This window comes from Opisthorchis viverrini (assembly GCF_000715545.1).
Source record: "Opisthorchis viverrini unplaced genomic scaffold opera_v5_163, whole genome shotgun sequence".
Lineage (NCBI taxonomy): Eukaryota > Metazoa > Platyhelminthes > Trematoda > Opisthorchiida > Opisthorchiidae > Opisthorchis > Opisthorchis viverrini.
In genome coordinates, this window is record NW_008751821.1 from 602,160 (window position 1) to 617,259 (window position 15,100).

Here is a 15,100-nt window from a genome sequence, read left to right on the forward strand (position 1 = left end):
AAAGCACGAGTGCTTGGATGCTGCCAGGTCGCCCAAGCCTAATTCGGTTTCGGACTTTTAGGTCAATAAATCCGCGCTCTAACCACCGAGCTGATATAACTTATCCTGTCCTTTAGCATATGTTTTACACGCACGGAGTGTAAGGTCGCGCTCCTCACTGAACGCTACGCTCGACTTTGTGGAGTAGCGTAACAGATGAAATCAACGCAAGAATCCACAAGGCCCATACCGTCCTTGTTAATTTGAGCCAACTATCTGAATCTCTTGAGGACCGAAGATTATTTAAGATGATGAGATGCTTGAGTTAATCCTGAGTTATGGTGCGGCTCTGAAATGTTTGTTAACCACGACGGCGTGAGTGAAACTATTTGGCAGCACTGCTAAAGTTGGCATTGTGGATCCGAATTGTCACCTGTTTTGTGCTTTGTTAACGGTTTTGCGACTCCCACGTTGGACCTTGGCTTTCAGTTTCACCATCCATGATACACCAAAAGCCACAGCAGCCCGATACAGCCTTTCACGGAAAAAGGAAAATTCCCAAATTTCTATTTTACTTTTCACGCACTACCTGTCTCGAGGTAGGGTGAAGAGCGGGGAATCAAAATGTGCAAACCTGATTGTCTGATAATCTGAAAACAGTGCACGATTTTCCGGAACCTTAAGCCAGCTTCCGTCACTTCATGACTTGCCTCCCGACGTCATCAACGCTCCGTAGAACCGCCCGTTTAGGATGGTGATATCGCAATTGCTATCATCCAGGGATCCAGGATTTCCCCGAGCTTCCCGCATCGGGTTTGCTCTTATTGTTCAACGGCTTCCGTTCACCTGAGAGGTACACGTGAGAAAAGATTGCGTCACTACTCTCTAAGTTTTCATCGAATGGCAGTAAGCTTACCAGCGCAAGGACTCACATAAGAAAGCGTCGAAAAGTGCATTAAACTGGGGGTTAGATGCAGCGCCACCAAACCGCTGGAAGAAGGTTATTCTACGCTCCTACTACCGTAGATGAGAAAAACTGTTGCCTAATAAAAGCGGACACACAACTTGAAAGTCTTCCTACCATATCTCCACAAGTCTATGGCGTCAAAAGGTCAATAGACATCTGAGAATAGAGCTAACGTTAGGCTCTGTGGGTACAACAAACCCAGAGCTATACCAGGCTTCATTATAAGAATACACGGGTGTCATCACCTCAAGTGTTAGGTCAATCAGAAACCCCCATATCAGTGACCTCAAAAAGCCTAGTTGCGCTTCACACAAACATGGACCTTGAATTTCTTGCCTCATGTGTGCGATGGGCACTGCAAATGCTAACTGGTCTTAGTCCCAGGACATAAGTGGATCACATGCCGCCGGCAGTGATCAAGTGGCTTAATCCGACCTCGGTACCAAGTCTCACTTAACTCATGCCAATGCTACTGCTTGACGTCGTGAAGGATAAAAAACCCTGACTTGTGCTATTTCGCCAGCCAACATCAGTTAAGCATCAGGCGAATAAAATGGTTTGTTCATGCAGATAGGCGGAGATTAAGGTACTACGATGAAACGTCAATCAAGGATACCATATGACCTACACATCATTACGTTCAGAACTAGACACCCTCATTAAATGATCAAGCACATCTAATGTTGAGAATACAGCCATCCGTTTTCTTTGTGCATCATTTCTCTTCTAACTCACGGCTTCTTCGACGCTGATAATCTAGGTGTTAACTTTTGACACACTCCACGTGTGCGCAGTCTGTGACACTTGGAAACTACACTATAACAACTTGCGGCAATATAATTAAAAAACCGAATCATAAGAACGAAACTTAACGCACTGATTGGGCGATGGAGGAACCAATCAAAGGTCAACGAAGTTGTGGTACTTAACTTCCGAGAGCTACACTCCCCCTCGTAGTCCTAGTGGTCTGGCAACCCAGTAAGTTAGTTTACCAGGAGTGTGTGGCAAAGAAATAAAAATGATTACGCCAGGTTGGATATACAAAAATAAAGAGATCAGATGGAACGGACTCACTAACAGTTGTCCTCTTTAAAATAGTTCGTCGTCGGCCCAGGTCAGCGAATAAACAATAATCCGGTTATGTTGGTCCAGAGGCCTTCTTCTGAACAGTTCCCACATATAATAGACTCCGAAGATGTCTGAAATGTTTTGGTACCAGAGTTAGTAGATGAGACTCGCGAATGACCGCTGCAAGCGCGAGGGAAATCAGAAGAGAGAGTCGAAGCACGTGACCACGCTTGTATTATGTGAAATTGTACAAGGGCGCGTTTTTTGTAGTTTCTCGTATTCAAACAAAAAACGATTATGCAATTGATGAAATACCTAGTGTTATTATGGAAGTAAAATAAAGGTACAAAAACGCCACACTACTCCCCCACTAGAGCGTTGACCATGAAATGGGAAAACGCTCGAATAACTAAAGTAACGAATCAAAAGTTGCTAACTTAAGTTTCGTAATCAGCTAAGTGCTGAGGGAAACGGACGCGTCGTCCTGAACGACTAGTGGAAGGAGTGAGGTTGGCGGGAGGGATATCTTGGGTAGGTGTGGGTGTTGTTGGAATAACAGGATTGCTGGATGTGGTCGTAGGTGCTTCAATGTAGGCAGGTTTCAGACGATCAATGGAGACGGTGTCGTGCTTTCCACTTCTCTCTAAAACAAAATATTTGGAGTGACGTTCGATAACTTTGAAGGGGCCATCGTAACAAGGTTGGAGGGGTTTCCTCGTTGCGTCATGTCGGACAAATACAAATGGTGTAGAAGAGAGTTCGGTTGAGATGTGCTCCGTTCGCGTTGATCGTCTGGTAGGTGTCGCACGAAGTTCGGCCATATGTTGTTTCAGAAGGCTGACGAATGTGACGGGTGATTCGGGCTGTGCGCCAGAAGGGGAAACTAGTTCACCGGGTAGACGTAGAGTTGTACCGTATACTAGTTCGGCTGGGGAACAGTGAAGATCCTCCTTAATAGTGGAGCGAATAGCAAGCAAAATGAGGGGTAAAGAAGAGGACCATGAAGATGGGTTCATTTGGGCAGTCAATGCAGCTTTGAGGTAGCGATGGAAACGCTCAACCAGACCGTTGGAACAGGGATGATACGCGGTAGTCGATATGTGATGGAAACCGAATAGTGTAGAAAACTCACGGAAGAGATTACACTGAAATTGTGAGCCGCGATCCGTAGTAACGGTGGAAGGTATACCAAAATTACTAACCCAGTGTTGCAAAAATGAAAAAGCAACTGTTTCAGCTGAAGTATCCGAAATGGGTACAGCTACTGGCCAACGGGTAAAACGATCAATCATGGTAAGGATATGAGTGAAACCGTTTGATGGGGAAAGAGGACCAACAATATCGAGATGGACGTGTGTGAACCGAGCATCAGGAACGGCAAATGAACCAATAGGTGAGTTCGTATGCCGAGTTACTTTAGTGCGTTGACAGGCGATGCACTGTTTGGCCCAGGATGTCAGGTCCTTATTCATGAAGGGCCATACAAAACGTGCACTAATCAACTTCCTGGTTGCTCGGATTCCTGGATGAGAAAATCCATGGAAGTGGTCGAAAACAACGCGTCGGAAAGCTTCGGGTACGATTGGGCGAGCTGATCCGGTAGACATATCACAAAAAATGGCTCCGGATTGGAGGGGTAACGGAGTTGAAGAGACTTGAAATGAAGGGAACGATAGAATAGGCAAAAAATTAGGATCAGTGTTTTGAAGGTTCGCCAGCTTGGCTAGGTCCAACTGCGTGGAAGGGTGAAGAGCGTTTATGTCAGGACGGGATAAGGCGTCTGCGACGACATTGTCCGAACCTGGAGTGTACCGAATGTCGGTAGTGAACTGTGAAATATAATCCAGATGGCGTATCTCGCGTGGTGAATATCGATCAGGCTTGGCGTTGAAGGCGTATGTGAGTGGCTTATGGTCGGTTTGAATGGTAAACGATCTACCCTCTAACAAGTGCCGGAAATGGCGAATAGCAAGGTAAATTGCGAGTAATTCACGACCAAAAGTACTGTAACGCGTTTGGGCAGCCTGCATCTTCTGCGAGAAAAACGCTAGTGGTTGAGATGTGTTGTTAACAACTTGATGAAGCACGGCACCGACGGCAGCGTTCGAAGCATCAGTTGTCAAAATCAGTTTTGTGCTTTCGTGAGTATCGAGGAAAGATAACTTTGTGGCCTGAGCAATGGCGTGCTTGGCTCTTTCGAAAGCGGCAATGGCGGCGGGGGGCAAAGTAACAGATTTTTCTTTGGAGCCGAGTAAATCGGTCAGTGGTTGCAAAATATCTGCACAGTGAGGGATGAATCGCCGGTAGTAGTTGATGATACCTATGAAACGACGAAGTTGGGTGAGAGTGGTGGATATGGGAAAAGACTCTAGGGCCAAAATGCGATCGGGTAATGGTGGAATACCTGTGGCGTCAATATGGTGGCCAAGAAAATTCAAGCTAGTAACACCAAATAAGCATTTGTCAATGTTCAACTGTATGTTGTAAGTGGGAAAACGTTGAAACTCTGCACTGAGATGGGCTGAATGTTCAGCTGGGGAGGTGCTGGGGACTAAAACATCGTCAAGATAGGCATACACAAACGGTAAGCTACGTGAAACATCGTCCGTAAAACGTTGAAACGTTTGGGCTGCATTTCGAAGACCAAAGGGCACACGTGTGAATTCGAAAAGGCCAAGCGGTGTTGTGATGGCTGCTTTGGGAATGTCATCCGGGGCTACGGGTATACGGTAGCATGCTCTTACGAGATCGATTCGGGAGAAGATGTTTGTATGTCATAGTGTACATGCGAAATCGTGGATATGTGGGATGGGATACCTGTCTGGGATAGTAGCGTTGTTAGAGAACGGTAATATCCACAGGGTCTCCAATCACCTTTAGATTTCTTAGGTACGAAATGTAGGGGTGATGACCATTGACTCGATGAAGGGCGGATGATTCCAGGTTCCAGCATGTGTTCGAACTCGTGTTGTGCGATTTGTAGCTCATCCGGATGAAGTCGGCGGGGGTTGGCATGGACAGGTGGACCTCTCGTTTGAATGTGGTGAACGATGGATTGAGTGACCAGTTGGGTGTACTGACATGGGTGAGTAAGGGTTGGAAAATCCCTAAGTATGCCATTAAAATTTGAATCCGGTAAGATAACTCGGATACCTGTGGATGAAGTTGGGGCACTAATTCCGTTGACTGAGAGAGATGTAAGCGTGTCTATAAGACGTTTGTGTCGCACGTCGACAGATAGACTGTAATGGGTCAGGAAATCTGCACCGATGATGGGTTTTTGGACGTCGGCCAAAAGAAAGATCCACTTGAACGCACGTCGCAATCCAAGGTCAAGTGTGAGGGAACGTTCGCCGTATGTAGCGATGCGGGTACCGTTGGCGGCTTGTAAGGAGGAAGAAGGAGAATCGGGAAGTGGATTCTTATGTGGTAGCACACTAACTTCAGCTCCCGTATCTACGAGGAAACGTAGACCACTTGAACGATCGGTGATGTGGAACAGGCGACTAGTGCGAGGAGGGCCACAGACAGCCGTCGCCGTGACTGACTGGCCGGGGTGTTTAAAGGGGTGTTGGAACGCGGCTTGAAGGAACAAGGTAGGTGACACTTGCGTGCTTTTGGGCCACAATATTGGTGATACCAGCACCAAGAGGAACGGGCACGAGATAACGATCTGGATCCTGAACATGGTCCATGCCTGTTGATCTCTAACCGTTCCAGGCGAACGGTCAAAGCATCAAACTTGGCCCGAAGGTGCGATATAGAAGCAAGAAGCGGGTCGGAATCTGTAGTGGGCACAGGGCGGGAGACGGAGTTTACGGGGTTACTGGGGTATGTATCGTGTATCTTATCCGCCATTTGGGCTAGCTGCTCCAAGCTGTGGTCATCAACGAAAGCGCCGATGACGTGGCACATGGAGGGTGGGAGTTTGTCAAGCCATAGTTGGGCCATGATTTCCACCGCTAGCTTAGGGCCGTAGAGGAGACTGCGCATGTGGCGAAGCAGTTGTGCTGGCGACCTGTCCCCAAGTTCGACAGTGGGGAATAGATCCCGTAGCATTTTGTTTTCTGATTTCCCTGTCCTACTTATGACGGCTGCTCGAAAGGCGTCATACGGATTTTCTTTAGGAATATCTTCCGACGGATCTTCAACTTCTGTTGCTAATTCACAAGGAAGATGCTGGACAACATAGGAAAACCGGGTGACTTGGGAAGTCATGCGTCGGGTAGCAAAAACGGCCTCAAACTGGTGAAACCATACCCTGGGGTTGCGTGGATTATAGTCCGGCAAACGTATGCTAATTGCATTCTCGACTAATTCCGCTGAATCAAAGTGCGCTTCCATAATTACCGGGCGAAAGAAACAAAATTACGACGACATGAAAAGAAAAGCTTTCAAAAATTATATAGAAATACTTGGGCTCACCAAATTTTAGTGTTCTTGCTACCCAATAAGTCAGTTTACCAGGTGTGTGGCAATGAAATAAAAATGATTACGCCAGGTTGGGTATACAAAAATATAGAGATTAGATGGAACGGACTCACTAGCAACTGTTCTCTTTAAAATAGTTCGTCGTCGGCCCAGGTCAGCGAATAAACAATAATCCGGTTATGTTGGTCCAGAGGCCTTCTTCTGAACAGTTCCCACATATAATAGACTCCGAAGATGTCTGAAATGTTTTGGTACCAGAGTTAGTAGATGAGACTCGCGAATGACCGCTGGAAATCAGAAGAGAGAGTCGAAGCACGTGACCACGCTTGTATTATGTGAAATTGTACAGGTGCATGTTTCTTTGTAGTTTTTCGTATTCATACAAAAAACGATTATGCAAGTGATGAAATACGTAGTGTTATATTGGAACTAAAATATAGGTAAAAAACGCCACATAATGTGCAGTGCCTGCCATTTTGTGAATCGAATTGTAATTATAAAGATGTACCACCTTGTTTACTGGGTTGTTTTCCATTCGCAGAAATTGTTGTGTTCGCCTGCTTTCTGACTAAAGGATCGACAAACGGAATAAATTATTTAGACCAGTTTTAAAGCGTATGGTTGTCTCTTATTATTTGGTGGCTTCCTCTCAGCCGAAAGTCACAGGTGATACACTAGTGTATCACTGTTGTTTCAGTTCTCATCGAGGGCTATTAATCTTATCAGAACTCTTGCATCTTATCGCAATGCAATGTGGGTTCATTTTACGCTGCGCTGGTTGGATTCTCCCCTTCTAGTTCTGGTCTACCGTTGACCCTTAAGCTCCACAGAAGATGGCGAGTCCTCATACAAAATCTTGAGCAGCTCTTCTTCAGCTACTTTTTACCTCATCTCTCCACAAATGCCTCCCAGAAGCAGCTCCAGCGGGTCGGATCATGTGGACAATTTGCAGCGCCGCTGACCAAGGATGTTAAACAGAACGTTTGGACTCAACATGTCGTCGCCCCACCAGACACAATTTGCAGCGCCGCTGACCAAGGATGTTAAACAGAACGTTTGGACTCAACATGTCGTCGCACCCACCAGACACCGCCCAATTTTACAATTCTCATAGATTTGGTCATCACGCCCGCGAGACACATCGTTGACCAGATGAAAATATAGTCTACACAGTGTGCTGACTTTTGATTTTATCTGCTACTGAGCCACAAATCCCGAAACTCAAACACAAATTCGAAACTTCTGCCGTAGGCTTTTTTTAAGGAATGCGCATCGTTCTTGAACATATTATCGGGCCGTCGTACAGAAAGTTTAGGAGACTGACGCGACGTTCGTCCCAAAATCAGAACACAGTCGGATACACCGCAACCTACCTAAAAGGATTCGGCGTATTCTGGGTGAAATATTTTTAAAAGAAGTTGACTTCAGGAGACAGAAATTGAACTGGCTGTAAATCAGGAATCCGCCAACGGAACATAAGGAAACAAGCCATGATTTCGGGCCTCGCCAAGAAAAACAGAACTGAGTTATTCAGATGGATGAGACATCGCCGTGTTTTGCTCGAGAGACGGGACAGTGAGTCCGCGAGTGACCAAATAGAAGTATCCGAAGTCTATAGAAAATATAATGCAGGTATGTGGTAAGATTTATCGTCTTCGTTACGCCCTCTCATGTTAAAGCGAAACTAAGGAAAGCCTCCAACCGACTTGATCCCCACGGTGGACGACTTTTGCCAACTCTTGCAGAAAATCAGCACATTTGGAACGTTGAGGTTTTACGAAGTCCATCCAAATATCCCGAAACAAACGTGGTTTACGGTGGAAAATCATTTTTAAATGATGTTTCGCCGGCCACCCGATGAAGGCCGCCCTCCCGCTGGATGGAAGGAAGAGATCTTCACGCCAGTCCACAGAATTCGTGCCGACTGCTGCCGGGAATCTACAGGCCAATTGGCCTCACCAGCTTGCCGTGCAATTTGATGTGACGCATTCTGAAGGGACCCATCCTACATCACCTTACTTTCAACACCTTGATATCACAAGTTAAACACGGACTTTTCACAAGCCGCTCCTGCTGAACGAACATGGTCGAACCAATAAACTCAAGCCAGGGACGAAGGTATCATTTCGGATGCAACATTTTCCGACATCTCAAGAGCATTCGATTGAGCAGCCCACGTTTGTTGCTCCACAAACTGGAATCTCGCGGGGTTCAAGGGAAAATTTCACAATGCAATAAGGCGTTCATATCATATCATATTTCAAGTGGGGGTAGGATCGGCGTACTCTTCTCCGGCCTCATTCTCCACTAGGGATTTTCAAGACTTCGTTTTGAACCACCTCCGGCTCTGATACACTTCAACGACCTTCCAGATGTTCTCATAAGTCAATGTTTGCTTTTTGCGGACGACCTGAATTCCTGGAGTTTCAGTGCTAGTGCCATTCCAAAGGAGGTAGACGCTGCAAAGCAGCGGTCGTTGGACAGCTACCTTCCCCTGAACGACGAAAAATGTGTCTATATTTCACTCGGAGGAGATAACTTGGGAGCCTTCATCGTGCATGATTAGAATGGACCAGAAGATATCACGTGGATGGGTGCCCAAAAGGATTTGTGTGTGTGGCTACTTTCAAACATGTCTCTCTCACTGCGCCATGAGAAGATCTCACATAGGGCCGTTGTATGGGTGATTCCTTACGCTATTTTCCATAAAACTCACAGGGACCTCCAAATAATATATTGGGTCTACGACAGACTACCTCTTGAATTTGCCAATCAAGTTGTCTACTCAGGACGCACGAAGGAAATGACCCTTATTGAGCAGGTTCTGCGGGCTACTGTGAAAATGTTTTCTGGCTTCATGCTCTTGGACTATGAAGAGCGACTGGCGCATGTTGACATCTTGCCTCTCGAGTACGGTCGCCTCCGAGGCGAATTAAAAATTATTTGTGTTGATTGAACAATGCTTGGCCGACGGGATTTCCACCTTTGACCCAGCAAAATCATCAATGGAGACAGCCGCCGAAGTAGAGTGCGTTAGGGATGTTTGCCCTCGTTATATATTATGGAAACACCTTAATGCAGTGTAGCTTTGCTCCTCGACTCCCAGAAGCCTCGATATTCCTGAGCAGCGGAACGTATGAAACTCGATCGACTACCTTGGAGAAGTCAAAAAATGTGGTATCCGACCTATATTCTTCTTTCTTAGCTTGGCTTTAGCTGTCCATAAATATGCGCATTGATGCCAAGCAAGAACGGCTCTAGAGGAATCCCTGTTGCGTTAGGAATACCAGTTTGTTGGTGCTGGGGTGGTTTAGGCTAGCCCAATCCATAATGCGTTCTATCGCTTTATGAGGTATGTTAGTAAAGCACAGCCATAGTAACAGTCGAATTGACAACTAGCAATGACCTTAAGAAACGCGGTTTTATGAGTATTGTTTATTTGGGCGTCGGACAATGCGGTACACAGTTGCTTTCGAGTTTTCTGATGCGGAACCTAAATGACAGAAGGTGAGGAACATACTGTACTATTGATTTTTTCAATGGTAACAACCCCAGTAGGGGCATTCTCCACTGTCTACACCTTTCTATGACCTTTTCTACTGCCCATGAGCTGCTCAGTTTCCTGCCTTATGTTTTCATTTGAGTTGCTAAACTGGCTCGCGCAATGAACAAGAGGCGACCGTTAATTATAATGAAATCCTAAGGGACGTGTAGTAGAGACTGATGGAACAATTTTTAATGAACGATGGTTACTTTTTGAACCCCATTGTTTTCGTCATTATATTCAGAACTTCATGAAAGCGGAGCAAGTTTTGATGTTAAAATGAGACAACTCTGTAATGGATGTAAATTGTCATACCCTAATTACTGGCGCGATGAAACATGAAACTGCTCCTTATACCTAGACTGTGGAAAACGTTTGCTGTTCACTAGGATTTGTTGGGGTACTCTGTTGTGTAAACGGGAAAGAGAAAGAGGAAAACGAATCATGCAGGCCTATGCGTCGCACCTCACAATAAGCAGTACTTTGCAGCACCGGGAATAACAAATTCGGCTTGCAAGCAACAGTAGACATCATTTTACCGGTGATAAAAAGCTGAGGCTGGGAGATGCAGAAAAAGTGGCAATAAGACTATGAGTATGAGAAGATCTAATCGTCAGATACAAAAGTACATAACGTTGATGTGAAAGAGAAAATACCAGTACAAAATCAGAAAACCTTCACAACCTTTAACCTTTACAATGAATGGTATGCCACCTCTGATTTTATTTGATATTACAACTGTCCTAAAAGATGTGGAGCGTCCCTGTTGTTCAAGGTTTCACAACAAACCTTTACTTACAGAAACTGAGGTGCATTGGTGAGTTTTTTTGTTGAATGTTTCACTTCGAAAACCCTCAAACGTGGCCTGCGGTCCAAACTGTTGCTGATCGTACGTCCGTAAATGTTGTGTGTGACAGAGTCCAAACTGTTAACTCGTTTCTAACACTGAAAGTTAAAATGCACGCTAGCTGGATAGACGAAGTTATTTAATGCCATCATTGCGAAAGTGCATACCAAACCTGAAACTGCTGCTTGGTCGCACCCCAGGCAGGACTGATGGCCAGGGATGGGAGAAGTTCAGTTTGACTTCTCCTTGTACTATTAAAATTTTTTTGGGTATGATCGGGCTGACACACTAGTCGTGACGGATACCCTTGTTAAGTGCGGGTAGCCTTACGTTTTGCTGGCTGATGCTTTTCAGGGGATATGAACTTCTAAATTTTCACTTTGTGCTCCGTTATTTTCACCAAAGTGATATTCGTTCACCTGTGCGGCTGAATAGGTTGTCCACGGTTAAAGGCAGCGTGTTGACGTAAACAAATGCATCCAGTTTTCCCAATCCGTTCAGCTCAACATTGGAAGTCTTCCGTTGTAGGTCAGCGCTAGGACAATAGGTACAGGCTGTCTATTACAAATTATAACTGTAATAAATTTGTTGTAGCAGAATGGTGAAACCCATGTTCCATCGTGTATAAGTGTTACTCCAAATTCAAATCCGGTCCAATCCTAGCCCCTAATAAGACTAATGGTATCTGTACTTCTTCCTCATTGAACCTACGGATAAAGTGTGATAGAGAAAATCACAATTTGGATTCGTACACAACACATGCATGTCTGCATTTTAAATGAAGAATCCTTGAAAACAATTAAGGCCTTACTTTTAATATAACGGTTCTATTTCACGCAAAAACGAGACAGACACTGGGTTTCTAAGTTGTGAACAATTCTTGAGAATTGAATCTGGGCGATAATAGTGGTTGGCATTGTGGTACTCAGTGTATCTATCTCCTCCTAGCGTGATTTTCTCTAGTTCGCCGTAAGCCATCACTTCAGGTTTAACTTGGTTCAAAAGCATCTACCTAATCAAAACAATGTTATGTGCGTACATTCTATTATTTTCAACTACCTTCAGAGATTTATTAACTTTTTTCTCCCTTTCTTTGGAATTATCTGTAGACGATATAAAGTTTTGAATACCATTGTTTTAGTTAACTGTCCCAAGCTCCTGAAAAATAGGACATCCAATATAAACGGCCAGATGTTAATCAGCTCTTTATTAATAACGAAGGATGTCACAAACTCCCGAACGAAAATAATTTTCTCCCTTACCTTCTTGGCGCTTAAAAGATTTCGTATGCAGCTTGCAAGCAAAATCTAGAGTTCTTATGCAGCGGAAGCTGGATAAAGAAAAATAATGCCAGGAAGCATATTGTACTGCAGCGAACTTTCCTCAGCGTCCTCAGTACTATCTCAGCATATCGGGTGGACACTTTTCAGTGGATATCATCACCAGCTGCATCAATCTCTTGCTTAATTGTCAATCTAAATATAGTTTCAGTAATTGCATATTACGCAAATACTTTTATAATGGCACAGCAATGAATAAACAAATTCATTTGTGACCCCCCAAACGCATCCTACACTGCTCAACGGGCATTTATCCACCCTCACTTTGTAGAGTACAAAAGATTTGCGGTAACTTTGTTCTAAAATAAAAAACGCTCTCGGAATCAGGTCACTGTTAAAGTCAGCAGCTTCAAATTGCGGACTCCAATAACCTCCGGGGAGATAAATGAGAACCTTCGTTTCTGCACAGTGGCACGGAGTTTGGATGATAATCATAGGCTCTTTGTATTTTATCATGCATAAAATCTGACCAACCAATGTAGTGTCCTCCTCGAAGCCACAAGATTTTAGATGCAGACTGGATTCTTACCTTCAGAAGTTATACCATAGTGATTTTATCTTCTGTTACGACACCTTATATCACCAGCGCTAACCGATCCTTAGAGCATGCCCCCCAACCATGCCGATTCCATAACTTCGGCAAATGCTTTGGAACGCGAATGCCAAATAACATCGGCTCACCAAGCTTGGGGGTATTTTAATAGAATGAGTTTTTGCAGCCTTTTCTGTAACCGGCTTCGTAAAAATTGTCGCTAGTATGTCAAAGTTAACAACTGCTTGCTAGTAGCTATGCGTGACGAGGATTGGCACTGAGACCCACAATATTTACCACCTACCTTAAGCTGAAGTAAATCTGAATGCGATAAAATTATCCATCACATTCCACGAATATATGCTTTTAGGGCAGTTGGTGAAGGTTACGGAACGTTACAAAACTTTCGACGTTTATTTCTCTAGTAGACTAACACAACAATATCGACAGCACTGTTAAACATTATCCAACCAGTCCTGGACTACAAAGTACCGACGATGGGGCGGGAATGTAAAACTGAATAGAGTGCAAATACCAGTAACAGTAGTGGGTCCGAAATTCAGCACTCCTAGTAACATTCGCCGCTAGCTTGAGCTCGATGAGCATTTGGAGGATATACACTGAGTGTTGGAGCACCACGTGTTTCTGTGCATGCTTGAAAGAATTGTTGAAAAGCACTTCTGGTGGATTTCTTGATAACTAACCTGCTCACTGTTTACACAGGTATTAGTTTTGATTATTATCCTGTACATCAGGTGGTGTCGCTTCCAGAAATTCTTCTTGTCTGGTGTAGGCTTTTGCACTTTACGGATAAAACCAAATACCCTGTAACCGCTTCTTCAAAATGTGACAGTACGGCAGCCCTCAAATGACAGTTTTACAGAGCAGCAACATCTCTCTCTCTATATATATATATGAGCACCACGTGTTTCTGTGCATGCTTGAAAGAATTGTTGAAAAGCACTTCTGGTGGATTTCTTGATAACTAACCTGCTCACTGTTTACACAGGTATTAGTTTTGATTATTATCCTGTACATCAGGTGGTGTCGCTTCCAGAAATTCTTCTTGTCTGGTGTAGGCTTTTGCACTTTACGGATAAAACCAAATACCCTGTAACCGCTTCTTCAAAATGTGACAGTACGGCAGCCCTCAAATGACAGTTTTACAGAGCAGCAACATCTCTCTCTCTATATATATATATGTATACATATATAAATCTCTTCCAAGGAAGGGCGGTATGTTATGACATCGTAAGCCTCCTGCAGGTAAAACATCAAAGGATTCACGCCTCGAAGACTTCAGTCATAACAAATTTCTTCTATCTTACTTACCGTTTCAACTGAATGCTTTTCCTCTTTAGGATCCTGGTGCTTGTATTCATAACGTATATCCCCTTGGGTTCAGTTTTTTGGTACCGACTGTATTTTGATTCGTCCTCAAAGATCCTGAAACTCTCATAATAAACCTCCTTAGTACATAGGCACATCTTCAAAACTGTTTCTGTCCTCCAAGAACAGGTCAAGAGCCATCGGTACAGTTTATTCCTCGTTCTCCGTCACCCCTCACTTTGGTTCCAGCACTTCCGGGATTGGCCTTCATGAGGTAGTGTCTAACGAGTTGGTTAGAGTGACTGAACTGTGCAATCCTGTGGCTTTTTTATACTGAATTTCAAAATTAAACCTTCAGCGTTTACTATCACACGATGGCCGTTTCCAATAAAGTGGACCAACGTACAATCGGTCCAGGAAACTGAGGAAATAAATGAACGAATTAGTGATGGGATATGTTCGGAATCAGACATATTTTATCTTAGTTGGACAACTAATGTTAATTGATCGAAGCTATTTTCCATCCATTGCACTTGAAAGCATGTACTGTAGGTGACTGACTTCACCTAAATAATGTAATTTTGAAGATCTTTGAGGAGTTTGGATAGATAATATCAACCTCGAACATTTTGCTGGGATAAGCTTTATCTTCTGGGCAGAACGTTGGCGATGTATTGGGCATGAATATCCGTTGTCTTCCGGAGAACATGCTGAAAGCGTTCAAAGGTGTTTATATGTAATCTTACTCTGGAAAGTATGATTAGTACGCAGCCAAACGGACAAAAAATGCACTATCTGGTAGGCAAGTGCGGTGACCTATTGTTTTCATAGAATTGGGAGACTAGATGAAGCAAAAATATTTTAATGCACAGCAACTGTTAGTGGGAATTCTAAGATCAGCATTGCTGGAATTAGCAGCAGCATTTTTGAGAGTTACTAAATCGAATGACAGGGTAGTCGGCTGTCCCCTTTTTTGAAATCCAGGCCCAATTTTGTCAACGTTAGGATTGGATAGGACTGTATCACTTTTCGGCACTAAAAAGTGACAAAATTGTGATTATTT